Source organism: Hylobates moloch, unplaced genomic scaffold (genome assembly GCF_009828535.3).
Source record: "Hylobates moloch isolate HMO894 unplaced genomic scaffold, HMol_V3 SCAFFOLD_17, whole genome shotgun sequence".
In the NCBI taxonomy this organism is placed as follows: Eukaryota; Metazoa; Chordata; class Mammalia; order Primates; family Hylobatidae; genus Hylobates; species Hylobates moloch.
The window spans coordinates 41,290,160-41,317,993 of NW_026652292.1; the positions used below are offsets into that span (position 1 = coordinate 41,290,160).

At 36.7% G+C, this 27,834-nt stretch overlaps 2 long non-coding RNA genes across 2 annotated transcripts in view; one reads left to right on the forward strand and one right to left on the reverse strand.

Annotated features, from left to right (window-relative positions):
- The window catches only part of LOC131381722 (uncharacterized), a 39,880-nt gene extending 14,289 nt beyond the window's left edge, over positions 1-25,591 (reverse strand). The window contains exons 1-2 of the long non-coding RNA XR_009210614.1: positions 25,034-25,591; positions 12,354-12,504 (exon numbers count right to left, since the gene is read on the reverse strand). This is a non-coding gene — a long non-coding RNA (uncharacterized LOC131381722). The remainder of the gene's footprint in view (positions 1-12,353; positions 12,505-25,033) is intronic.
- A 411-nt stretch (positions 25,592-26,002) lies between these two features.
- Positions 26,003-27,128, forward strand: LOC131381610 (uncharacterized). Its single transcript, XR_009210463.1, has 2 exons — positions 26,003-26,324; positions 26,680-27,128. It is a non-coding gene; the product is annotated as an uncharacterized LOC131381610 (long non-coding RNA).
- Positions 27,129-27,834: the final 706 nt, after the last annotated feature.

Sequence of the window (27,834 nt, forward strand, 5' to 3'; positions counted from 1 at the left end):
ATATTCATTCTCATTCTTAACTTTTGATTGCCACTATAATTTTATCATGTATCATACTACTTTACTGTCTCCTTTAATACATATTTCATATAATATTCATATAATATATGATGATAGGTATTTGTTATAATAATGGAGGGCTCCCATTATGTACAAATCCCAGATTACTTAACTTTTATCCTAAAGATAAATATCAAAGTTGTCACTACTTCTTGCTACAGTGAGGTTACCTGTAGATCTGGGTGATAGGTTTTCTCCTGGATGTGGTATTGTTGAGACAAAAAGTATATGCATATGGGGTGTGAACTGATTACTGATGCTTTTCTCTCTAGAATGGGTGCACCAGTTCATTCTCCTACCTGTTGTCAACTTTGAAGCCATGATTGAGTGTACACTTTATTAAATTAAAGCACAATCATGAATTCTACCAAAAGGCATAAGGCATGACATTTAACCTGAAGACCTTTCAAATTATTCTCTGCACAGAGACCTGAGGGAATGACTATATAATATATAGAATACAAGATAGAAACATAGAAGCCGGTGGGCACATTATAACAGGAGGGGCAAATCTGACTCATTCTATTTTTGTAAATAAAGCTTTATTTTAACATAGTCACACCCATTCATTTGTTACTTGTGGCTGCTTTTGTAGTACAATGGTGTGAGTTGAGTAAGTTGGGGCAGAGAATGTTTGACCCACAAAGTTGAAAATATTTACCTTTTTTTTTGAATAAGTTTGCTGACCCTGCATATGTGAATACAAAATATCCTCTATTAATCATTATGCTAGAGTCCTCCACCCAGAAACTACTCTGAGAAAAATTATTTGCCAATGATTTTCTTTATTTCAAAACAGCAATGGTAAACATTTATGTATCACCCTATAGTTTACAATGTTATTTTTATATTCCAGTTTCCTTAGGTAAATCATTCATGCCACTTTTATGCCAATTTATTTTTGTATGTATTATGAACCAAGTATATCGCTTGACACTACAGAGTCCGTAGTCCACTGCTAGTAACCAGAGATAAAAAACACATTCTATCAATCTCAATTCTTGTACATCTAAGTCAATCTCCTCTTGTTCTCTCCTTAGTACAAATGCAAAACTTCTGAGTCCTGAAGAGATGACAGGAGTGCTGTTAAGCACTCCTCATTTTCTTAAGCATCAAACTTTTAAGATACCTAGAATTAGATATTAGGCTGATATTCTCTCACTTAATTTGAGTCTGAAATTCAAAAAGCAGTGAAATAAATGCTTTTGCTTACTCAGCGAAGAGTAAAAAACTTAAGCTGACCTGAATTGATGTGAGGCTATTCATAGACTTTGTTTATCCTATCTGTTGTAAAGGTCCATATATTCCACTTCATATATATATTTGATTGTAGGGTACTACCCATGACACATTAGTTAAGGCAAATACACAGTATACCTCTTTTTAAAAAGTCTGAAATATTCTGAATTCTAAAACAAAATCCAGTTCCAAACTTTTTGAACATTGAGATGTGACTTGTTGATGCAGGAAAGGGAGCCAAAGTAGAAATTACTTTACACTTTTGAGCTGTGTAGGGCAGGAGGCAGCACGGTGCCCTCCCTTCCTCCACACTGACCACTCTCCCCCACTTTACCCACACACCACTACAAACACACATCCATACACACCAAAGGGAAATCTTGATAAATAAATGGTAAATGTAAGATTTAGAGTGAGAACTGATCACCGGTTTGAGGATGATGAGCTCAACCTTTGAAATCCACTAGAACTTTCCTAATGTTTCTTAGTAAGAATGGAAAAAAAAATTGCTTACTATATGCTAGGTACTATGCCATATCCCAAGCAGTTGCAGATGTGTGTCTCCAGCTGGAATTCCTTCACAGTGTTTGAGACTAGAACTAGTTATCCAAACATATACTGGACTATATACTATATAAAAGAAAGATCACCTGATTGAGAGTCACGAAAGCTTAATTAACCTGTGATTTGCCACTGACTAGCTATGTGATTTAGCAGTCCCTATACCCTCCTTATGTCTTGATTTTAGTTGTCAAATTCATCTATTCACTCATCCCCTAAAAATGTACTGAGTACAATAATTTACCATATAATGATGGATTTGTGTTGTATGAACTCCAAAGCTTTTTCTAGCTCCAACATTCTCATGTTGAAAGAATTGCTCGGTGAACCATGATATAACTACCACATAGAATTCTTTTTTTTTTTTTTTTTTTTGAGCTGGAGTGTCTCTGTCTCTCTCTGCTGCTCAGGTTGGAGTGCAGTGGTGCAATCTCAGCTCACTGCAACCTCCCCTGCCCGGGTTCAAGTGATTCTCCTGCCTCAGCTTCCTGAGTAGCTGGGATTACAAATGCCTGCCACCACACCCAGCTAAATTTTGTATTCTTCGTAGAGACGGGATTTCATCATGTTGGCCAGGCTGCTCTTGAACTTCTGACCTCAGGTGATCTGCCCACCTCGGCCTCCCAAAGTGCTGGGATTATAGGCGTGAGCCACCTAGAATCTTCAATGAATAGTTTACTATATTTGTTTCATCATGTATTATATGTGTATACACACACACACTTATGTATACACACATACACGCACATAAAAACCTGTACCTATACATACACGCACCCTTGTAACTATACACATACACATAAACACACACGTATGTACCTATCTATTCTTCTATTTGTTCACCTTTCCATCTTACTATTTTTATGTCATCCTATTAATTTTGTAAGGTATGAATTGCAATTAAAATAATGTTCTAACTTGCTTCACTGTCTCCTTTAAGTTAAATAATGAGCTCCTTACATATACAAATATATAAGCTATTTAAGAAAAGCATCGCAAGAGTGACAGATTATAGCTCCTTCTAAGAAAATCAAGAAATGAGGAGATTGGGAAATAGTAGAGGGCAAGAGGACAGTTCACCTGAAAAAGCATTAGTCAGCAAGGGGAAACCCAGCACAGAGGCAGAAATTGTATATACATATATATGTTATATATATAAATATATATATATGTGTATATATGTATATGTATAATTATATGCATATATTTATGTTTATATTTATGTATATATGTGCATATATATTTAAAATTCAAGAGAGCTTAAATAACGTGACATCAACATACTTTTGCCTTGTTTTACCATGACCTTTATATTTAAAATGAGTTGACATGAAGTGCTTCAAAAAGCAGTCTCTGGGACATAAGACCTAATTTTACACTCACGATTCATACACAGTCTCCTTGTCCACTACCCACTCACAATTTGTCTTACATCCATATTTAGCTATTCAGGGGTTTCTCTAAATAGCTTTCTAAGATCATATCAACTAATCAATACCCATTTGAGGTAGGCTCATTACCATTTCTACACTTGAGGAAACAAGTGTAAAAAGGTCAAGTACAGACATAGCCAAGGTCACCTCACCTGAAACTAAAAGAGAACTTTTTATATTTGTTCCATTGGTATGCTTCTATAATCTCTGTTTTAAATATACATGTGCCTTACTGAGAAAGAGTTAAAATTCAGAGTTTAACCAAACATTCTTAGCATATGATCTATGATAGCTGAGGCCTCAGACAACTTAAGAAGTTGGGAAAAGAGACTCTGAAACATGTTCTTAGGAACCTAAGATAGAACCTTCAAAAGTTTTAGATATGTGAACTGAATGACTGGAATATATTCAACATTTTTCTGCCATCATTTGAAAACTCTTCTTTCTACTTTTGAAGTACTCCCAACTACATAGTAGTTGGCAGAGCTCATCTCTTTTTATATTGCCTGAAATAGCAATATTCATTTTCCAGCTGCAACGGCAGCTCAGGTGTGGCACATAAGCTGGGTATAGCCAATCAAGTGCATCCATTTCAGATGTTGAAATCCAGATATTGAACCAATTATTATGTAAACAAATGGTTATGGAGACTAATTTCTAGTGATGGTGGTAGTGGTATTTGCAAGCAGTTGCTAGAGTGCAATAGTTAAGCCTGTACTTAAGTATCAGCTTCTGTACTTAAGACAGTGTCTAGAGATGGTGGAATTGGTGGAAATAAACCATATTGTTCCGTGGCAAGGACAGCAATGTCATCACACAAGTTCTCAGGCATGTTTTTGGCCAAGGAACAGATATTTAACTAACCCTCTTTTGTTCCTTACCATTTTCTGAGCCTGTTTTTTTTTCTTTTCTCTTGATCTTATAAGCTACTTAGTATCTCTTTTATAAATCCATATTTATAATCTACTTAAATCAACTTGAGTAAGTATTTGTTCAATATATTAAGAATTCTGATGGACAAAATAATTGGAATAAGTAGTAGTTTCAGACGCAAATCTTCAGAAATATGGTGTATTAGTATTCTGTGGCTGCCATGAGAAATTGACAAAAATTTAGCAACTTAAAATAACATTCATGTATTATCTCATAATTCTGTAGGTCAGAACCACTGGTACAGTGTGGCTCAGCTGTGAAACTCCTTAGAGTTTCACAATGCTGAAATAAAAGCGTTGGCAACACAGCCTTCCTTTCTGGAGGCTCTGGACAAGAATCTGCTTCCAAGCTCATTCAGGTTATTGACTTGAGTTCAGTTTCTTGAGGTTGTGGGACTGAGGTTCCCGTTTGCTTACTGGCTGTCTATTTGAGACTAGTCTTTGCTCTTAGTGGCATCTGCATTCCTTCTCTTGCTTTCCACGTGGTTAATCTGCATTAACCATCTGCATCATCTGCTCTTTAAAATAAAAACAGCATCCATTTACAGTTGCGGGAAACCCTGCTAGGCTGAGATCAGAGATCCCTGTTGTTTGGTGTTCAGAGATAAATCGGACCTACTGGTTCTTCAGTCAGCATGCTGGTCTCCTGAGCTACTTCCTGTGGTTCCTTTCCCCTCTCTCTTATTACTGTCTTTGTGTGTTGAATATACTTACATGGTTGTTGGTGTGTGAAAGCCTCATAATAAACCATGAATTTGTAAGCATTTAATTGGTCACTGAGTCATCGTGAAAATTCCTGGCCCAGGTGGGAGTTAGCACAACTAGGCCTATTCAAACCTGACACAAGAGGCCTGGAGGGGAGAAATTAAAGTATACAATTGTAGGCCTCTCCTACTATATGTGAAGTAGTATCGTAGCAGGACGAACCGCAGACAAAACCTCTCAGACACCGAGTTGTAGAAGAAGGGCTTTATTGAGCTGGCAGCATCAGCAAGCTACTGCCTTAAAAATCCAAGCTCCCCGAGTGCACAATTTCTGTCCTTTTTAAGGGCTCACAATGAGGGAAGAGAGAGATCCTCTCATATTGTTTTATATTGTTTTATACTCAGTACCTGTTTTAAAAAAACACACACAAAAAAACAAAAAACAAGGAAGTAAAACCAAAGACAGGCAGCCCGGCGCCAGGCCTGAAACCAGGCCTGGGCCTGCCTGGCCTAAACCCAGTAGTTAAAAATCAACTCATAACTTAGAAACCGATGTTATTCACAGATTCCAGACGTTGTATAGAAGAACATTGTGAAACTCCCTACTCTGTTCTGTTCCACTCTGACCACCAGTGCATGCAGCCCGTCACGTACCCCCTGCTTGCTCAAATCAATCACGACCCTTTCATGTGAAATCCTTAGAGTTGTGAGCCCTTAAAAGGGACAGGAATTGCTCATTCGAGGAGCTTGGATTTTAAGGCAGTAGCTTGCCAATGCTCTCAGCTGAATAAAGACCCTCCTTCTACAACTCGGTGTCTGAGAGGTTTTGTCTGTGGCTCGTCCTGCTACATTTCTTTGCTCCCTGACCAGGAAGCGAGGTGACTGATGGACAGCCGAGGCAGCCCCTTAGGCAGCTTAAGCCTGCCCTGTGGAGTGTCCCTGCGAGGGACTCCAGCCAGCCTGAGTGACGTGATCCAAAGAGAGCTCCCAGGTAGGCAATTGCCCCGGAGGAATGCCTCGCCAGAGCAGCATGTAGCAGGCCCCCATGGAGGATTAACACAGTGGCTGAACACCGGGAAGAAACCGGCACTTAGAGTCCAGATATCTGAAACTTGGTAAGACTAGTCTTTGGAACTTGCCCCACTCCATCTGAGTGGAAGCGTGGCCTGATCACCCGTGGCGTGCCTGCATTGGCACTTTTGTTCTGGTTTTGACTTGGCTTGACTTGGTAAGACTAGACTTTGGAACTTGCCCCACTCCATCTGCGTGGAAGTGTGGCCTGATCACCCACGGCATGCCTGTATTGGCGCTTTTGTTCTGGTTTTGATTTGACTTGAATTGCTGGATACTCTGGTTTTGGTTTTGACTTGGCTTGAATTTTTTGGTACTCAGATTTTGAATTTCATGATTTTAGTTTGGTATAAACGGTAAAAGTGTGTGTGCCCTTTTTACCTGTTTTTTGTTTTGTGGTGTGTGTGTGGTGTGAGCATAGTGTTTTGTCTCGAAGCAGCATGGGTCAGGCACAAATAAGCCCACCCCACTAGGGACTATGTTGAAAAATTTCAAGAAAGGATTTAAGGGAGATTATGGTGTTACTATGACACCAGGAAAACTTAGAACTTTGTGTGAAATAGACTGGCCAACATTAGAGGTGGGTTGGTCATCAGAAGGAAGCCTGGACAGGTCCCTTGTTTCAAAGGTATGACACAAGGTAACCCATAAGCCAAGGCACCCAGACCATATATATATAAACAGTTTTGCTTCTGTTTATATATAGACTGTTACAGCTGGTTTTAGACCCCCTTCCCCCCAACAGTAGTTAAGAGAACAGCAGCATAAGCAGCTGGCAGAGGCAAGGAAAGACCAGCAGAGAGAAAAAGAGACCATCTATACCAATTCCAAGTTAATTTAGACTAAACAAGGTCTTATTAATAGCAAAGGATAATTGAAATCCCAAACTTACAAGGTTTTCAACAAAAGTGAACTTTGCTGAAAGTTAACAGTGTAACATGTATTACGGTAACTTCTAATCTTGTGGCCTTAGACAGTCTAGTCCAAAGACATAAAGAAAGTTCACTTAAAAAAAAAAAAAAAAGGAATGGTTATTTTCAAAAAAAAAAAAGGAAAAAAAAAGGAGGGAGGCAGAATTTATGTAAAAAGAGTGTTATATGGCAAATTCAGGTCCTGAAATAAATTAACTGGTTGTTTAAAGAAAAAAATGTTTGTAATAAGTCAGAAAGTTGAGACATGTTGAACAATTGCAAAGTCGTGAAAGAAAAAATGTTATACAAAAAATTTATGCAAAAAATGTTGTATAATTTAAAAGTAATAAGGCCTCCCATGTACTATTAAAAAAGAACAGTTTATGTGCAAGGTTTATAAGAAAAAAACAAAATATAACTTTGGTAAAAAGATTATAAAGGGGCATAAAAATGTGGATTTTTACCTACATTGAAAGGTTAAAAAAATTATTGTTTTGAAAGTTTAAGCAAGTTTTAAAAAATTAATTGTAAAAAAAAATTCTGTGTGTAAACATATTAGCTAAAGTTAAAAAGGTATCATCCAGTTTTTCTGTGGACTGGACATTAAAGTAAAAATGCAACAAGTTTTTCTTAGTAAAGCATAAACCTGCTCTTTAACAAAAATTATAAAAGGTTAAAAAGAGTCTATAAAATCTTACCTTATGGTCAAACATAAAAAATTGGATAAATACGTCTACAAAGTTTTATTAAAATTAAGTTTAATGTTAATAACACACTAATATAAAGGTAAAATTTAACTTATCTGGTATTAAAATAATACAAAAAGCATTATTAAATATAAAATGGTGTTTAGCTTCCTTTGGTCTAAAAACTAATAAAAATAGGTGCTAAAAGAAACACTCATTTTACCAGAGGATCACAGAAGTTAAAGATTTAAAACAAACTTTGGCATTTAAGACAGGATACCAAGATGCAAATGCCTGGTTGAAATGGATCAAATATTCCATCTGCACATTAAACAAAAGCAATTGTTATGCCTGTACACATGGCAGGCCAGAGACCCTGATTGTCCCCCTTCCACTAAGGTGGTCCTTCAGTCAACCAGGTGTGGGCTGCATGGTAGCTCTTTTCCAGGATTCTACAGCCTGGAGTAATAAGTCATGCCAAGCTCTCTGCTATATCCCGAAGTCCCTGCGGGTCAGCCCCCGAGGGCCATCCAGCTTCCGTCTCCCAACACTAAGTTCACTTTGTGTCTCTCACTGCAGGGAGGAGACTTAGCATTCCTTGGAGACCTGAAGGGATGCAATGAACTTAAGAATTTTCAAGAGCTTATCAATCAGTCAGCCATTGTTTCTTTTAATGGTTTGGCATCAGAGGTGGGATCTAAAGTAGACCTCCAGTGACTTCCAGGAGCACTGAGTGACCAAACAAATATACCCACCAGGGCCCATTGGGGAGATTTAGCTCTCTCAGCACCTGGGGTCATAGGTGAGTGCTTGCTTGGATTCAAGCTCCCCATAAATTTGTGCTTTGAGCAATCAAATTTATTTGTGCAATGATTTATTGAACTGCTTCCAGGATCAAATTGGATTGGATAATTAGCTGGATTGGATTTAGAGGCCTCAGGTAGGCAACTTTTGAAAATGGATTGTCCCAAATCTAAAAAGTGTGGGGCTCTAGAAAGGTGAGACTTGACTTTCTGGAATACCAACTAATTTTATATACAAAATATATGGGCTTCAGTACCTGTGTACTTTGGGAAAAATGGTTAACCTTACTAAGGACAACTCATTAGAATTACAGTGACCACAGTAGGGAAATTTTAACCTAGATTAAAATTATTCACTTGTGAGGTGCATTTGAAAATTAAGGATCAAAAATGCCACAAAAGTAATGGGATGCAGTTTTTAATTGGTATAGCATAGGCACCAAAGATTTAATGAATCAAAGATTGACTCTCCAAAATGATCCTCACAGAAGGCAAATGAAATATCAGTCAAAAGTGTTAGCCATCTGGGCATAAAATCTTGTTCCATTGATCAGAAAAACAATTTGGATCCAGATATTTTTTAATAAGTTGGTGAATTTACATTACAGTACCTGGCACACGGCTAAATTTTTAAAGTGAGAGCTATAAGATTTGTTTAGTTTTATATGTTTATGCATGTCTGTATGTTTAATATGTATGTATAGTACTTTTTTCTATCCCCTGATGATATTGCCAAATTAACTTATAAAAGAGCTCTATTTAATTGGTTTTAAGAAAAATAAATGCTTATATAAGTCAAGTATTCTCTCAGCAAAATAAGAACTAACTCAAATGCTTTTCAAATTCATGTGAATTGAATTATCTTTGATAAATATTGCTGGTGTAATTATCTTAGAGTTGTCAGTATTAAATATAATCCAAACACACAACTTTTATCTCTATTAGATGTTTAAGACCATAAAATTGTAAGTTTGTCTATTACTTCATGTATATCAAGCACAGCATAAAGTTAAAAAAAAGTATTTAAATTTTTGATCTTGCTTTCATGATGACAACCTAACATACAAATGCAGTAAAAATAGTTAACAAGGAAATAATCTGATGCTAGCTAACTTTGTTTTGCATCAGTGTGCCTACTTAAAAATAGCTTCCCAAATAAATTTGGAAACTCACACCCTTAGAGTTTTGCTGAATTAAGTTAAAATCTGGATATTCATTGAATATCTGGGTCATTTCCAAAAAAAGCAAAATACTGAAACATTAATTGCTTAATATAAGTTTAAGTTTATATAGTTTTGGCATCTTATTTTCAATATGGCATAGAGAAGCTAAATATATCTGGGTCTATTAATAAATATTAAAAATTAAACTTTGAGGTAGCCATATATTTCTGGAAATCATGACATGGTGTTTATCTACAGTATGCTGATTCACAATTGCTAAGATTCAGATTCTAATTAATATATTGTAATTAAAACTAGAAATAATAAGAGAGACAACTCCTTATGAGGGGAAAGTATAACATGTTTTTGGTAGGTAATGTTTACATAAAATATGTATTTTTGTTACAGGAAAAAGACAGTAATTTTTTTTCTATAATAGTATGACTGAGTGATTCAAAGTAAGAGGAAAAAAAGTGTAGAATAAATAACTGAAGGGATAAAAGAAGGTTTAAAGTTTTATGGAAGGTAAATCTTGAGAAAGGAATTTTTGATGTGATCAAGCTGGCTAAGATTAGAAAGAAATTATTTGTAAGTTTTCCCTAGACACGGAGCATTAATATTAAAAGCACACTGATGCACAACTAGAATTTTTTTCTCTGTTACAACAACAAATTTTTTTTAAAAGTATTGGTCTGCTCTTAATAGGAAACTGTGGAAGGTTTTCCTTTACCTTTTAGGTAATTAGCCTAGGAAAAAAAGATTCTTTGTTTTACCAAAATAATTTCCTTTGCTTTCAGTTGTCTTTATTATATTTTTGATTTCTTAAGAAAACTGAGTTCTTTCTATTGATGAGGTAAGGTTTCTTATGCAACTATACAACTTTCTGTATTTGCTTTTGAAGTCTTTAAATTACCACTGGTTGGGTGAATGACTATTATTTCACAGTGACCTGTTATGCTATTTTGATCAAGTGTTTTAAAGTTTTTATCTTTTGACAAACTTTTCAATATAAAACTCTAAATTAAGTCTTTTTCCTTGGCCTAGAATTAACTTTGATGTATTTCAGGTGCATCCTTAGAACACTCAAAATGATATCTCTTCTAATAAAAATACAAATATAAGCCAATTGGGTTTTTTTGATACGTTAAATTCTATAGGGAGTATCATCAAATAATAAGTAATACTAAACTTTCTCTGAGTTATATTTGCATAGTTGTGTTAAAATATGTGTTCCAGATATTATATGAAATTCATGTATATCTTACAGTCCTGGTACAATGTTATCAGTCATAATTCTAATTATCTTAAAATATTGTATGCAACAGAAATACACAAATTTCCTTGTCAATTACATCATTATTGTAATGAACTCTCATCAGATCTTTTTATCATGACCATTTAAAGTCTTGTCATTCAGAGATAAATAATTGTTTACTCTGGTACTTTACTGAAAGCTATTGTAGGTAAGCTCTATAAACCTAAAGTGTTTCATCACTGAGGGTATTCATAGAAAGAACTCTAACAAGCACACATTTCTGATATCTTTAAGATCATACCATTGGACTGGATGAGAATTCCCAGAGGTCTAATGAAGAAACTGATTTGTTCCTTAAAACTACTAACCCCACATCAGTAAGAAAAAGAATTAATTGAATACTAAGGAAATGCCAGATTTTTCATGCTAAGTCAGCCAGTACCAAAATTGTTAAGATATGAAATTTGAATGAGCTGTATAAGATTAACCCAAGACAAATAGCCTATGATAATGTATTTAATAAGAAGTACTATGTGCCTAAATTGGAGAAGCAAAGCTGGTGTTTAAAAGGATATAAATGCAATGGTTAGCACTGACCCATGGAGAGCCTAGATGGCCACTTGGTCCTTCTTGTGTCCTTAAAGCTCCCATTATTTAAAGTTCTGCACTGTATGACTCCTAACGGAAGAGGTAAAAATTATAGAATTTATGAAAAAATATTGACGGATGGCTGTTCTAAAATTGCTAAAATCATTTGTAGTCAATATTTCATTCATCAAACTAATAATTTCTGTAAGACAATAAAAATCTCAGATGGCACATTTCCAGCACCTATTGGATCATCTGAACATTTACAGATGGGTTTTATTTAACTGCCACCTTCAATGCATGTTATTTAGTTGTATAAGTAACCTCATGCAGAAAGGGTGATGCTACCATAGTAGTTAACAGGTTATTGGAAAATGCGTTTTGTTTATGGGGAGTTGCTGGAGGAATCTCTGGCAATGGAGGTACTCATTTCACTGGACAAGTTGTAAAACAGTTAGATAAGGTATTACAAACCCAACAGTATTACGCAAAGCTTACTGAATCAGTCGGATTGCTCCAAAGGTATTACTGATTTATGGCAATCAGATCCACTTCCACTGGAAAACATAGATTTATTTCCTTATAAAAGAATTGTGGTTAGGCATATGCCCCTAATAATAGAAACTTATGTATTTCGTACTCACATAAGCTCTAACATGATTCAGTATTTCAGGTTTTAATGCATTATGCCAAAGTATATTTTCACCAGGTACAAGAAGATCTTCATGACTCACCAATTTACAACCAGACCTTTCATGATCTAGAACCCAGACAATGAGTTTTTGAAAGCAACTCAAACGCAAAGTCAAGAGACTGCCCTTGAACAACTTTGGAAGGCACTATACCAAGTTCTTCTTACCACTCATACAGCAATAAAACTTCACGGCTTGGATCCACTCCTTTCAGCCCAGGACGGCCCCTCCAGACTCTTGGGACTGTACACTCACCAGAGATCTCAAGGTAAAATTGCCCAGAAAAGTTTCTCCTCAGAAGGGGACGACATCCTAGACATGGACAGCTTTCTGAAGATTATGCATTAAGATTTTTCCCCTCTTATGAAATCTTTGTCCCTTTTCCTCTCTTGCTGGTGTTTCTTTTCTGTTTATACATGAGAAAATAATGTAATAATTAAGATTTTGTGATTAGTAGGTTCCAGGGGGAGCTTAATTAAATGTTGGATATGCCACGTTAAACCTAAATCCTTACATGAACTTAGAGACTTTCTGGCTCACTCTTTAACAAATTTCATTGATCTTTCAAGTGCAATATCTGGTTCTTTCTATACAGTTAAGCTTTTACATGTACACATTCAGATTCCTTGTTTAAAACTAGCAGTAGGCAAAACATATAGTGAGGATTTTACAGTTAAATTTTGCCAGAAATTTAGTAAGAAAACCAAAAGAAAGATAATTTGATTGTTTGTAAACAAATGTATAACCTAAATCCCTTGATTGCGCATGGCCTGAAACCATGCAATGATTCAATAATGGAGCCTTAGATAAATATTACTAGCGCTTCCCTACTGATAATGCTGAATGCACAAGGCAACCCACAGGGAATAGTCTGTTGTGCCCCTCCAAGATATATTTTTATCTGTGAAGGATTTAATGATCAACCATATGTGTGGGCAACTCTGTCTTAATAAATGGAAAACAAGGCTCAGTGCAGATTAGGGATTCTAAAAGTGCTTCTATCACACCAAAACAACTTGGAAAAGGAACACTTCTTAATTTGCACTATGGAATAAAGATGTTTTGCCAACAGGCATAAATTCTTGTAAATGGGTATCTTTTGTTAGAATGCATTTTCTATGGCTTGGCACAAACTTTAGCTATAGCACTGACGCTACTGAAAATGCTATAGTTGCCCAGCAAATGTCTTAAACTTCTCTGGATAGAGTTGTTTCAGGTAACAAGATTCCTTTGGACTATCTGTTGGCTTAGCAGTGGGTATTGTGCGGGATAGCTAATTCTTATTGCTGTATTTGGAAAAATTTGTCTGATATAACAGAAACTCAGTTGCAAGAAATCAACAAACTACTTGGTTAAAACAAGTAGATTCCTCTTCCGGATCATTTTTTATGTATTTGATTTTGATAGGTTCAATTTCTGTAGGCTCCTATGAAGAAGTATACTTTAGTATCTTCATATTATCCTTTTGATAGCCCTCATAACAGTCTCTCTGTTACATTGCTTTCTATCAAGAGTCTTAAATGCTCTAATGCAGCCATCTGTTATACATCAAATTGTCTTACTATAGTTAGAATAATGAAAACATAAAGGGATTATAAAAATCATCCAACTGACCTAATGTTATGAATTGTTAATTTAATGCTGAGACCAAAAAAGTCTGATACAATAACAGAGAGTATCAGCAATGCACAAATATTTGGTCACTCAAAGTTGAGAGGTGGAACAAAATAGAGAAATTGTTAAATCATACTAAATTTGGCCTGAGGGTGCCTCCATACTTTGAATTTGAATTCCTTTGTAGTGAATTGCAACCTAACTTAGTATGTAAACGAACTACAACCTAACCAGGTGTATATTTTTGTACAAGTAGCTGTGTCTCAGCCAATCAGCAGCCAACCTTCAGCCAACCACAGGCTGCCAACTGATTGCATCATGCCCAAATAAGCCAAATGCCCAGCTGGAGCCAATCAAGATGTTTCTGTACTTTCTTTTATCTGTCTATAAATACTGCCTGTCCACATTGCTGGGTGGAGCTTGCTGGAAGTCTCCTTGTTCTTTGCTCAAATGAACTCTGCTAAATTTAATTTGCCTCAGGTGTTTTTTATTTTTTATTTCTTTATAGCAAAACGCAGAAAAATTGGAAGACAGAAATAGGAAGAACAAGGGCAACAAGAAGAAAAGAGTAACTAATATAATGGATATTAATCCAACTACAAGAATAATTTTAAACAACAGTGGACTAAATGCACCAATTAAAAGACAGAAATTGTCAAAGTGGAACAAAATCCACAAATCAGGAACTGTATGTTGCTTATAAGAAACCCACTTTAAATGTAAATGCACATAGAGATTAAAAGTAAAGGAATGGAGAAATGTATACCATGACAAAGCTAATAAAAAGAGAACAAGAGGAGCAATGTTAGTTATTAGAGATAAAGAGGAGCCTTATATAGTCATAAAGAAGTCAATTCTACATAAGACATAAAAATCCTCAATGTATATGCACCTAACAACAGAGCATCAAAATACATTAGGCAAAAACTGATAGAACTGCAGGAATAAATAAATTAACCCACTATTATAGTTAGAGACTTCAATGCCTCTCTCTCAGAAATGGACAGATCCAAGAAATGATGAAGGGCATAGTTGAACTCATCATCATCATCATCATCATCATCATCAATTAACTGTATATAATGGGAATCTATTGTCTACTCAATCCAATAACAGCAGAATACGTGTTATTCTCAAGCCCACACGGAATATTCACCAAGATAGACCACATTCCAGGCCATAAAATACATTTAACAAATTTAATAGAATAGAAATTATACAGTCTCTGCTCTCAAACAACAATGAAATTAAACTAGAAATCAATAATAAAAAGATACCTTAAAATGCCAAAATACTGGCGATTGAACAACATGCTTATAAATAACACATAGATCAAGGAATAAATCTCAGGAGAAATTTAAACATCTTCTGAGCAAATTAAACATGAAAACACAACTTATCAAAATTTTTGGGATGTGGGGAAAGTAGTACCTAGAAGGAAATTTATAGCATGGAATACATATATTAGAAAAGAAGAAAGATCTAAAATCAATCTTCTAAACTTCCACCTTAGGAAAATATAAAGGGAAGAACAAATTAAATCCAAAGTAATCAGAAGAAAGGAAATAAGGAGAATAAGAGAAGAAATCAATGAAATAGAAAATAGACAATTAATAGAGAAAATCAATAAAACCAAAGGTGGTTCTTTAAAAAAATTTAACAAAATTGATAAGCCTCTTGCTAGGCTAACTAATTTTAAAAGGGAAGGCACAAATTTCTAATATCAGAAGTGAGAGAAGAAATATCATTATACACCTTATGTACATTAAAATGCTTGTAATACTATGAACAACTTATGCCCACAAATTTGACAATCTCCATGAAATGAAGCAATTTTTTGAAACACATAATATGCTACAACTCATAAGACCATCTGAATAGGCCTATATTTATTAAATACATTTAATCAATAATTAATAACCTTCCTAAAGAGAAAGCACCAGGCCCAGATAAGTTCACTGGTGAACTGTGCCAAACATTCAAGGAAGAAATCATACCAATTTGCTATAATGTCTTTCAGAATATATAAGACAAAAGAATACTTCCTGCCTCGTTCTACTAAGCTAACATTACCTTTATACCAAAACTATACAAAGAAATTAAAAGAAAGGAGAACTACAGACTGATATCTTTCATAAACACAGGTGCAAAAATCCTCAAAAAATTAGCAAATCCATGCCAACAATTTATAATAATTATATGCCACAGCCAAGTGGAATTTATCCCAGGTATGCAAAGCAAGCTCAACACTAAAAAATAAATTAATGTAATTCATTACATCAACAAGCTAAAGAGGAAAAATCACATGATCATATTTAATTGATGCAGAAATTAAATTTGGAAAAAAAATCCAACACCTAATCATAACAAAAACTCTCAGCTAGCTAAGAATAGAGAGGAACTTCCTTAACCTGACCAAAAATTATCTACAAAAAACCTACAGCTAACATTATACTTAAGGGTGAGAAACTAGAAACTTTCCCACTAAGGTCAAGAACAAGACAAGGCTGTTACCTCTTAGCAGCCCTTTTAAATTAGCTAATGGTAATAAAACCACAGGCTGCCAACTGATTGCTAGACATGCCAACTAGTACTAGGCATCCTAGCTAATGAGATAAAATAAGAAAAGAACATAAAAGGTATACGAATTGGAAAAGAGGAAGTAAAATTATCTTTGTTCACAGAGGAAGTGATCATCTATGTAGAAAATCCAAAAGAATAAATTTTTTTAAAATCCTGGAACTAATAATCATAGCAAGATAGCAAAATACATGATTAATATACAAAGTTTAGTCACCTTCCTATATACGAGCAATGAACAAATAGAATTTCAAGTTAAAAATATTAATACTGGCCTGGCGCGGTGGCTCATGCCTGTAATCCCAGCACTTTGGGAGGCCGAGGTGGGCAAATCACGAAGTCAGGAGATCAAGACCATCCTGGCCAACATGGTGAAACCTTGTCTCTACTAAAATACAAAAAATGAGCCGGGCATAGTGGCGCATGCCTGTAGTCCTAGCTACTCGGAGACTGAAGCAGGAGAATCGCTTGATCCCAGGAGGCAGAGGTTGCAGTGAGCCGAGATTGCGCCACTGCACTCCAGCCTGGCAACAGAGCAAGATTCCGTCTCAAAAAAAAAAATATATATATATATGTGTGTGTGTGTGTATATGTGTGTGTATATATATATGTGTGTATATATATATGTAGGCCTATATATATATATATGTATGTGTGTGTGTGTGTATATGTATACATATATATATATATTTTTTTTTGAAATCAGGTAGTTTCCTCCAACTTTGTTCTTCTCTTTTAATATTGGATTGGCTATTTGGGGTCTTTTGCCTCTCCGTGTAAACTTTAGAATCAGCTTGTCCATATCTAAAGAATATTTTCGAGGGATCTTGATTGGAAGTTTATATATATATATATATATATATATATATGCAGGCATCCCTCAAAACTGAAATACTTAGATATAAATTTAACAAAATATGTATAAGATTTATGTAAGGAAAACTACAAAACTCTGATGAAAGAAATCAAAGGAGAATTAAATACATTGAGATACATTCTATGTTCGTGAATAGGAGGTCAATGTTTTCAAGATGCCACTTTTTCCTGACTTGATCTATCAATTCAATAAAATTCCAATCAAAATCCCTCGAAAATATTTTTTAGACATGGACAAGCTGATTCTAAAGTTTACATGGAGAGGCAAAATACCCCAAATAGCCAATCCAGAATTAAAAGAGAAAAACAAAGTTGGAGAACTGAAACTACCTGATTTCAACACATACTCTAAAGCTACCCTAATTAAGGCAGTCTGGTATTAGTAACATAACAGACAAATAGATCAATGAAAAATACAGAGTCTAGAAATACAATCACATAAATATAATCAACCGATATTTGACCAAGGAACAAAGGCGATGCAATGAAGCAAAGACAGCCTTTTCAACAAATGATTGGACATCCACATGCAAAAAAAATAAATAAATAAACAGATGAAATCTAGACATAGACCTTACTTCCTTTACATAAATTCACTGAAAGTGGATCAGAAACCAAAATGTAAAACACAAAACTATAAAACTCCTAGGAAATAATGGGAGGATTTGTAAATGATCTTGGGTTTGGTGGTGACATTTTATATACAACATCAAAAGCATGATCCATGAAAGAACTGCTAAGTTAGATGCCATTAATATTAAAATTTCTTACTTTATGAAAGATACTCTCAAGAAAATAAAAAGACAAATCCCTGAGAGAAAATATCTTTAAAAGACACATCTAATAAAGAACTGTTTTCCAAAATATACAAAAAACTGTTAAAACTCAACAAGTAAAGAAGCAACCCAATTTTTAAAATTGGCCAAAGACCTTAATAGACACTTCATCAAAAAAGATATGCAGATGGTTAATGAGCACATGAAAAGATGCTCCACATTATCATCCATGTCATCAGAGAAATGTGAACAAAAACAATAATGAAATATCACTACATACCTATTAGCAAATGAGATACTACTACACACCCACGGCCAAAATCCAGAACACTGAAAACACCAAATGCTGAAGAGAATGCAGACTTTTATATGTTGCTGGTGGGAATGCAACACTGTACAGCCACTTTGGAAGACAGTTTGTCAGCTTCTTAACAAACTAAACATACTTACCATACAACCCAACAATTGTGTTCTTTAGTATTGATCCAAAGCAGCTGATAACTTATGTCCACACAAAAACTTGCATATAAATGTTTATAGTAGCTTTATTTATAATTGACCAAACTTGGAAATAACCAAAATATACCTCAGTAGGCAAGTGGATAAACTGTGGTACATCCAGGTAATTCAATATTATTCAGAGCTAAAACTAAATGAGCTATGAAGCCATGAAAAGACATGGCAGAAACAAATGCTTATTACTAAGTCAGAGAAGCCAATCTGAAAAGGCTACATATTGTATTATTCCAAATATATGACGTTCTGGAGAAGGCAAAACCATAAAGACAGTAAAAATATCAGTAGTTTCCCGAGGTCTGGGGCAGGAAGAGGGCAGGAAGGATGAATGGGCAGAACTCAGAGGATTTTTAGGGCAGTGAAATTGCTCTGTATGATACCTGTATTAGTCTGTTCTCACAGTGCTATAATGAACTACCTGAGACTGCATAATTTATAAAGAAAGAGGTTTCATTGGCTCACAGTTCCACCGGCGGTACAGGAGGCATGGCTGGGGAGGCCTCAAGAAACTTACAATCATGATGGAAGATGAAGGGGAAGCCATCAAGTCTTACATGGTGGGTGCAGGAGGAAGAGAGAAAGAGAGAGAAGGGAGAAATGCTATGCACTTTCAAACAACCAGATCTCATGAGACTCTATTCTATCATGAGAACAGCAAGGGGGAAGTCCACTCCCATGACTCAGTCACCTCCCACCAGGACCCTCCTCTAACACTAGAGATAGCAATTTTGACATGGGATTTGGGTGGGGACACAGAGCCAAATAATATCAATACCATAACAGTGGGTACATGTCATTAAAATTTGTCCAAACCCATAGAATGCACAATACCACAAGTGAACCTTAATGTAAACTATGGACTCTGGTTGATAATGATGTGTTAGCATAGGTTCAATCATAACAAATATACCACTCTGTGGGGGATGTTGATGATGTGAGAGGCTATGTTTGTGTGGGTAGTGGGGCTGGGAAATCTCCGTACCTTCTGCTCAACATTGCAGTGAACCTTGAACTGGTCCAAATAAAGTCTGGTAAAAAATAAGACAAATAAAAAGACCTTTCTCATCTTGGTGTAATGGAGCAATGAAGGGACTTTTTTTTCTTTATGATATCCCAAGTCTCCTTATTGTCAATAGTTCCTTTTGTTGCTATCAATCATCGCAGACAAAGGGGAAGTTTGATTTTTGGCTCTATTTCCAAGTCTTCTTATTTCCATTTCTATTCTCTCCTATTTTCTTCCTCAGGCAGGTACATTTGACCCCAGCTACTTTACTGGGGTATAAGCAAATAAAAATGCCAACAGATTTGGGTAAGCAAATTACAGACACATTGTATTCACTGGCAATTATTTATCTGCCGATTTAATCCACTGCTATTTCCTTAGAACCTGTGGTACCACTGAGAGTGGTTAACCCTGTTCAAGTAATATTGAATGATCACTGAATCTGAGATAATGAAGTTTATGTATTTCTCAATATGCAGTTTCTTTCTTCAAGTCCTGTGAATTTGTGATTCTAGTTCTCTCTTTGGCAAAAAGAAATAAACATGCATTTTGGATTTAAATATTGAAATTTAATGTAGTAGCTATGTGATCCTGGATGAATTGCCTAACTTCCCCTGAGTCACAGTTTCCTCACTGTAGAGACCACAATAATTGTCCAGAAGTTGGAAGAGTAGAAGAGTATCATTTGCTTAAATGCCATGGCAACCATGGATAAAAACAACAATCATGTTTCCTTTACAGATATTCCTCAGTATTTCCTCTTTTTTTTTTGTTTGTTTTATTTTCTTCTCTGGTCCATGAGACGGAGGAAAAGAAATCTTTATCCTCATCCTCTTGAGCTACTAAGACAAGATCTTACCAATTTCTAACTCTCTTGAGCTGATAGGCCTACTGTACTCTTCAGGTTACTTCGAATGTCACAACATTCCATCTATTTTCCAGTGGCTCCCTTCCTGTCCTGGTATAGGTTACCATTGAGGACACTCTAATTTTTAAACTGGGACACTCAGAAGATTAACTTCAGTATAGAATTAATAGGAACCAGAAGGTTGTTATGGTTTCCAGTAAAAGTAACCTAATAATTAATTCCTGTGGCTCCTTTAGTGCACTGCCTTCTGTCTTCTGACTCAGCCTAATCTTTTTTTTTTTTTTTTTTTTTGCCTCCTCAGAAGAAAGAATTCAACTGAGGACCATAAGACAGAAGGAACGACCAAGGCAAGTTTCAGAGCAGGAATGGAAGTTTATTAAAAAGCTTTAGAGCAGTAGGACGAAAAGGAAAGGAAAGAGAAGGAAAGACTTGGAAGAGGGCCAAGCGGGTGACTTGAGAACCAATTGAACCTCAGCCTGATCTTGATCTTACAATCTGCCAAGTCCTTTTACTTTGCACCTGGATCCAGCTTTTCTCTCTACGTAGTTATTTTGCTTCATTGTAGACTTGTGAAATAGCTCTTTTCAGTTCTTCAGAATGGAATGCACATTGATTTATAAGCACATATTTTGCAGTTTAAGGTAATTAGAGAATGACAAAGGGAATCACTCATTTTTTTTAAAGCTGAAGTTTTCTAAATTGTGTTATTTGAAGGTACAAAAATTGGAGCTCACAAAATGAAGGGAGGTAGAGAGAGAAAGAATGCAAGTAAGAGAACATGTTAAGAACACAAAGAAAAGAATATGGCCTAGTTACTTCAAGGGCACCCATTATTAGAGAGGAGGAGATTGGGGATCCAAGAATAAAAAAGATAAAAACCTATTGCAGTTATAGCAAGATTAATATTTCTGCATGTCTTTTGATTTCTTGCTTGAATGGCTGCATAAATAACTCCTAACTTTTAAGGCCGAGGGTTTTGGCCAATGGGGTTTGACTCTGTGAGGCAAATATCAAGGATATTGTGGCTGTTACTGAAGAAACACATAGGAGATACAGCTGCATCAACAGTTGCATGGCAGGGAAGCTTAAAATAACTTGTTTGCACAGAAGTAGATTTTGAATAATGTGACATTTTGGTATATTATAACATTAAAGGATAAACTTATAAATGTCAATGAAACATTTCACTGGCTTTTCTGTCAAGCATAATTAACCATAAAAGATTTTTGACTCAAATGAAAATGCTCAATTCTAATAAATAAATATCCAGTACCCAGCTCTATTGTCTTTTCGCTTAAGGCATTGTCTACCACCTACCTACTACACCCTGAGTGTTTGTTAAAAATGTAGATTTCTAGGCTCTACAGACATCCCACAGAATCACTGACCTAACATATAAGAAAATAAAAAAAGATTCTTAAATTAAGGTAGCGCTTGACTAACTTATTTTCAAAGTACCCCCCAAAGACCTCAGATTGCCTGTTGAAAGAAGAATGCTACACTTGGTTTAGCTATTTTTAGTTTAGAGGGTGAGCAAAACATCCTATTCTAGCCATAATTATGTTAGCAGGTGTGCACCAGAAAATCAACTTGACTAAATATCCATCTTGGGTTCATATAGGCAAGATGAACATAATTAAAGTTAAAACTGCCAGCGTTCACTATTGGGGAAGAAATGCTGCAGGATACAGTGGACTATTAGAGCAATATTTTTCTGAGGAAGATCTATTTATTTTTCTCATTAGTTTTATTTCAAAGTGACACTTCATAGGCACAGAGTGGCAGCCTACATTCGGATGTAGTTATACAGGCTTAGTGTAAAGATTCAGGTCCCTAATGAGACAAAGAACATTATTAGGTACTCTTGAGTGTGGGAATATGACAGGAAATTAAAAATCGAGTATTCTAGTTTATAATTCTGCCCTTTTGGGCTAATGGGAGTAAGTTCCCTTTCTGATACTTAAAGACAGAAATCTCTTCTCTACCATTCTTGTCCAAATTTCCAAGTGAGACAGTTCCAGTCATGACAAGTTTTTTCTTACAACATGGCTTTCCGTCAGTCAATGAATATTTATTGAGCACCAATGCTCCGGGCAGTAGAGAACAAGAGAAAACAGTACAGAACAAGGGAAAAAATCTTGTTTGGTGCTTACATTTAGGGAAGACACACCATTTCTGGTTGCTCCACCCTTGTAGTCTGATTAGAAAGCAATATGCTAATGATAACACTTCCCTTATTCTGGACATATACTTCTATTAATTATTAGGTTGTTACTTTTACTGGAAACCATACCAACCTTCTGGTTCCTATTAATTCTACAGTGAAGTAAAACTTCTGAGTGTCTAGGTCTAAAAGTAAGAGTGTCCTTAATGGTAACCTATACCAGGACAGGGTAGGCTAATATAGGCTGGGAACTAGACTCTTCCACTAAGAAAAATAAAAATAATGACTATGGGTATTGGCCAAGTAATATACGCTAAAAGAGAGTACAGTATACTCTGCATTGAGTGGTTTCCCAAGTGTCTCAGGCATGGATCACTTGATTTCAAGTACAGAACCCACTCAGTGCAGCTTAGGAAATTAAAGGTGAATTTGTTGGAAGGATGAAGGTATGTCTCACAGAGCAAAACTTTCATAAGGTACTACATTTCAAAACTAGAAGGACAGTGGGCCTGCTGTCTAGTCTATGTTGTGTGTGTGTGTACTCGCCTCATTATGTCTGCATATGAACATCCTTTGCTTTACTAAATCCTGCATGTAACTTTCACATTTCCAGGCCACCCTCAACAACATCAATCATCATCATTATCATCATCATCATCATTATCATCATCATCATCATCACAAGATTAACAACAGCAACTGCATCAGTAACAACAGCATCTGCATCTATCATTTCTTTTTTTTTTTCATCTGTTACAATGAAAAATGTCACCTATCATAAATTAGTTCTACTGGCCCTCATGTTTCCATCTCCCTTCACTTTTTGAAAGACTATTTTTCTTCTCAGTTATCTCTATTATTCTGCACTGTCGATCTTTCCTGAGTCGATTGTAGCAAGCAATATAACAATCCACTCAAATATTATAAGACATTATATATAATGGTAAAAGAACATGTTGTACTGTTCTTTTGAAAATTTCATAAGCAAATGGGGAAGAAAGTAAAGTTTACAAATTTAAAAAGAAAATAAATTCTAAAGATAAACTCAGGAAATTCCACTGAGAGCCAGAAAACTTGAACATTCAATCTAAGGAATAATTTATGCATTGCAATTTCATCTTATCTCATTGTGGCATTATTAATGCCTTGAAGATACTTCTCTGCAGTTATATTACAGGAAACAGTGACAAGACTGTTAAGCTATAATCATCAATGTAACACAAATTTTTCTGAAGTCTTAAGGCAATACTAACTTGTATATCTATAAAATTACAAAAAAAATTACAAATTGGTCAATTTCATTCAATAATATTAATGCCAGACAAACATATCTCAACTATTTTTCAAAATAGTATACATTACATATCAGAATTGTGTCTTTGAAATATATTTGAACTCTTCCAAAGAAAAAAATCCAAGCTTAATTATGTCTTCTGAAGCTGATTTTTGCCACATAACACATGATATAATAAGTTGGAATATAATATCCTCTATTTCACACGATTGCTGCAAAAATACAATGAGATATACTGGTTTATATATGTTTAAAAGAGATAATATGTAAAGTGTCTTATAGGGTTTCTGAAATACAGCATGTATTTTAAAATGTTAGCTTCGTTTTTTATTCTCTCCTCACCTTTTTATTTTTTTAAAAAACAACCTTGCAGGTGTGGGAGTATTAGCAACCCAATTAAGTATATACTTTGATGGAGATACAGCTATGTAATGATTTCTGTTTTTTTCTTCTTTTTTTTTTTTTTTTTAAGACAGTGTCTTGCTCTGTTGCCCAGGGCTGGAGTACAGTGGTCTGATTTCTGCTCACTGCAACCTCTGCCTCCCGGGTTCCAGCAATTTTCCTGCCTCAGCCTCCTAAGTAACTGAGATTACAGGAATGTGCCACCACGCCTGGCTAATTTTTTGTGTGTTTTTTGTAGACATGGGGTTTTGCCATACTGGCCAGGCTGGTCTTGAACTCTTGGCCTCAGATGATCTGCCCGCCTTGGCCACCCAAAGTACTGCGATTACAGGAGTGAGCATGTCATGATTTCTTAACTAGAATGCTTTCTTCAATCTCTTCACTTGAATTGAGCCATATTTTCCTCTCAAAGCTAAAACACTGAGATTTTACCTTGTTCCTGTTAGGTAGCCTTCCTACATATTTTGTTCCCTGATTGCTTTAATTATAAGTATGCCAGTCTGTCTTCTGTACTAGAATACAAAACCTTCAAGGATAAGATTACATCCTCATTTTCTGACCTAACCTACTGGATCCTAAACAAAAGCATATTGCTTGAACAGCTGTATTGAATGGTGACTAGTATTTCATCCATTTTTGATTTTGTTTCCTCCTGACTGGCTAAACAGTTTGGGTAAGGGCATTTTCAATTGCAAGTAACAGAACCCCAACCAGAACTAGTTTAAATTAAACAGAGGAATTTTCTGATTTAGAACAAAACTCCACTAAGGAGTCAAGGTGGACCTGGTCTTAAGCAAACTTTGAATCATGGACGCTTAGACTGTCAAAAAGGATCTACTCACTCTTGCAGGGTCTTGTTATTACTTCTTTGTATTTAAGTTTCATTCATTTTTTCTCGCAGATGGTTTTCCATGGCATAGGACACATGGGTTTAGAAAGTTCTGTACTCATATACTGCTGAGAGGTGACAACTTGCTAGGCGACAACGTGCTAGCAGCCCTGGCTCGCTCTCGGCGCCTCCTCGGCCTCGGCCTCGGCGTCCACTCTGGCTGCGTTTGAGGAGCCCTTCAGCCCACCACTGCACTCTGGGAGCCACTCTCTGGGCTGGCCGAGGCTGGAGCTGGCTCCCTCTGCTTGCAGGGAGGTGTGGAGGGAGAGGCGCGGGTGGGAACCGGGGCTGCGCAGCGCTCGCGGGCCATTGTGAGTTCCGGGTGGGCGCGGGCTCAGCGCCCCCCTACCGGCGGCCCAGGCAGTGAGGAGCTTAGCACCCGGGCCAGCAGCTGTGGAGGGTGCGCCCGGTCCCCCAGCAATGCCGGCCCGCCAGTGCCACGCTCGAATTCTCGCAGGGCTTCAGCCGCCTCCCCGCAGGGCATCGCTGGGGACCTGCTTGGGACCTGCAGCCCGCCATGCCAGAGCCCCCCTCCTTGGGCTCCCACGTGGCCTGATCCTCTCTGACGGGTGCTGCCCTCTGCCCCGCCCCATCCCGTTGACCGCCCAAAGGCTCAGGAGTTCTGGCATAGCTGGCAGCTCCACTGGCTGCCCAGGCATGGGCTCCACTAGGGGAAGGGTGGGGACTTGGAGAACTTTTATGTCTAGCTGAAGGATTGTAAATGCACCAATCAGCACTCTATGTCTAGCTAAAAGTTTGTAAACGCAATAATCAGCACTCTGTCAAAATGGACCAATCAGTGCTCTGTAAAATGGACCAATCAGCTCTCTGTAAAATGGACCTATCAGCAGGATGTGGGGGGCGGGGGTCAGATAAGGGAATAAAAGCAGTCCACCCCAGCCAGCTGCCAGGACCAGCTGAGATGTCCTTCCGTGTTGTGTAAGCTTTGTTCTTTCGCTGTTCGCAATAAATCTTGCTGCTCACTCTTGGGTCTGCGCCGCCTTTGTGAGCTGTAACACTCACTGCCAAGGTCTGCAGCTTCACTCCTGAAGCCAGCTAGACCACGAGCCCACCAGAAGGAAGAAACTCTGGACACATCTGAACAACATCTGAAGGAACAAACTCCGGACACACCATGTTTAAGAACTGTAACACTCACTGCGAGGGTCCGCGGCTTCATTCTTCAAGTCAGCGAGTTGGAGAACCCACCAATTCCGGAAACACCACCAGTGTGGTAGCCTAAGGTAGAGTGTGTGTCTCTTTCATTCCAGTGGAAAATGTTATGAGTAAGAAGTCATACTGACCAGTTTGGTGTACTCTTTGGATCAGATATCGTAGCTGGGAAAGTGAGATTATATCAGTTAGCATTTGTGAAAAACAAATGACCCTAAATTTTAGTCAATTAAATAGAAACCATCTCTTTAGAATACAATTCTATAGGGTGGCAGTTTCAACTGGGTTTGGGTGGCTCTTCTAGTTTTGGGTGGGCTTGTTTATATAGTCGTGATTAACTGCCAAGTCAGCTGGAAACTAGCTGGTCTAGAAAGGCCTCAAATGGGATGTCGTGTCTCTGCTTAATATGCTTTATCATTTTTTTAGCAGGTTATTTTGGTTTTCATATATTGTGGCTGGACAGGGTTCCAAAAGAGAAAGAGAGACTGGAAGTATTCAAAGACTTTTGAAGCCTGGGCTTGTATCTTGCCTCTCCTGACTCCCACTGCATTTTATTGGCCAAAGAAATTCAAAAGATTAAAGAGAAGAAATAAGAGACTCTGAGTTTTTAATGGTAGGACTTGTTAAATGGAGCCGTTATAGGTAAAGGGGAATGATTATGGCCGTCTATGTAGTCTACCATACAGGTACCATGCTAAAGTTTGGATAACATATTACTCGTATCTGCAGAGGTAAAGGTGACTATCAGAAGAAATATCATAGCACATACATGGTCAGTGGGATAGTTGTTTCAGCTTCACATTTACTTTTGTTTCTGTAATCTATGCAGTTCTACTCATTGATCAAAAAACATAACTTGGACTTTCTTGCCTTCATATTGTTCTTTGCCTAATTGTCCTTGTTTCTGATGTATCAAAATCTGTGACACCTCTCAACTTTAAATCCAGTTTGATTGGTTGTCAATGGACAACCCTCTACCTCTGAGAAGCTTTCTATGATTACTTCAGATGAAGATAAATTTTCTCCCTGGGATTGTAGCAATGGTTCTTAATTTAGGCTACGCATTAGAAATCTTGTAGAAAGATCTTTAAAAATTTCAATGCCCAGACCATACCTGAGACCAACTGAGCCAGAATCTCTGGGAGAGGGATCTTAGCATCAGCTCCCGTGGTGATTCTAACATATAACCAGGGTTGAGATCCAGTGTTTGATAATAGTTTCTGATAAAAGTAGGGTTACAGTGAGTTTTTTTCTGTATTATGAACTCTTTTGAGGGCAGGGACCTACCTAATACAGTGTGTCATGCATAACTGGCACTCAATATAGAGTTGCTGATAAAGTGCTATGGACTGAATGCTTTTATCTCTCCAAAATTCGTATCTTAAAACCCTGTCTCCTAATGTGAGGGTATGAGTAGGTGGGGTCTTTGGGAGGTAATTAGGATTAGATGAGGACCTGAGGGTGGAGCCCTCGCTGAGGGGATTAGTATTGTTAGAAGACTCTCAAGAGAACTCGCTTTCTCTCTTTTGCCTTATGAGGACTCAGCAAGAACTTGGCACTCTGCAACCCAGAGGAGAGTTC